This window comes from Acomys russatus, chromosome 27 (assembly GCF_903995435.1).
Source record: "Acomys russatus chromosome 27, mAcoRus1.1, whole genome shotgun sequence".
Classification (NCBI taxonomy): Eukaryota; Metazoa; Chordata; class Mammalia; order Rodentia; family Muridae; genus Acomys; species Acomys russatus.
The window spans coordinates 46,773,741-46,774,458 of NC_067163.1; the positions used below are offsets into that span (position 1 = coordinate 46,773,741).

Below are 718 nucleotides of genomic sequence, written 5' to 3' on the forward strand. Positions count from 1 at the left end.
GTATCCCCGATCTCTCTAAAACTTTAAACATGAATGGGTGTTGAATTTTATCAAATGCTTTCTCTGCATCCAAGGAGATGATCATGTGGTTTTTTATTTTCCGTTTGTTTATATGGTGGATTACATTGATGGATTTCCGTATATTAAACCATCCCTGCATGCCTGGAATGAAGCCTACTTGGTCATGATGAATGATATCTTTGATGTGCTCCTGTATTCGTTTTGCAAGTATTTTATTTAGTATTTTTGCATCGATGTTCATAAGAGAAATTGGTCTGAAATTCTCTTTCTTTGTTGAGTGTTTGTGAGGTTTAGGTATCAATGAGACTATGGCCTCATAGAAAAATATGGAACGCTTCACGAATTTGCGTGTCATCCTTGCGTAGGGGCCATGCTAATCTTCTCTGTATCGTTCCAATTTTAGTATATGTGCTGCCGAAGCGAGCACTAATTTTTAGATCTTTATATTGATATTCAGCTTATTAGACTCTATACACTGTCAATGATTTGGGGTTTCCCTTCTATCTTCGCAATATTCTTGAATTTCAAATTCGAAATCAATTATGGTATTTATTTACACCCAAACTTTGTTTAAATCTTGCTCTACTTTGTTTTTTGCTGTTATGATAAAACACCATGACCACGTGCAACGCGAGGAAGACAGGGCTTTTGTTTTGTTTACGTCACAGCACTCAGGTCACACTCCATCAATGAGTGG

General features: G+C 36.6%; 1 non-coding gene across 1 annotated transcript; it reads right to left on the reverse strand.

Annotated features, from left to right (window-relative positions):
* Positions 1-341: 341 nt before the first annotated feature.
* On the reverse strand, positions 342-448 carry LOC127210374 (U6 spliceosomal RNA). Its single transcript, XR_007833284.1, has one exon. It is a non-coding gene; the product is annotated as a U6 spliceosomal RNA (small nuclear RNA).
* Positions 449-718: the final 270 nt, after the last annotated feature.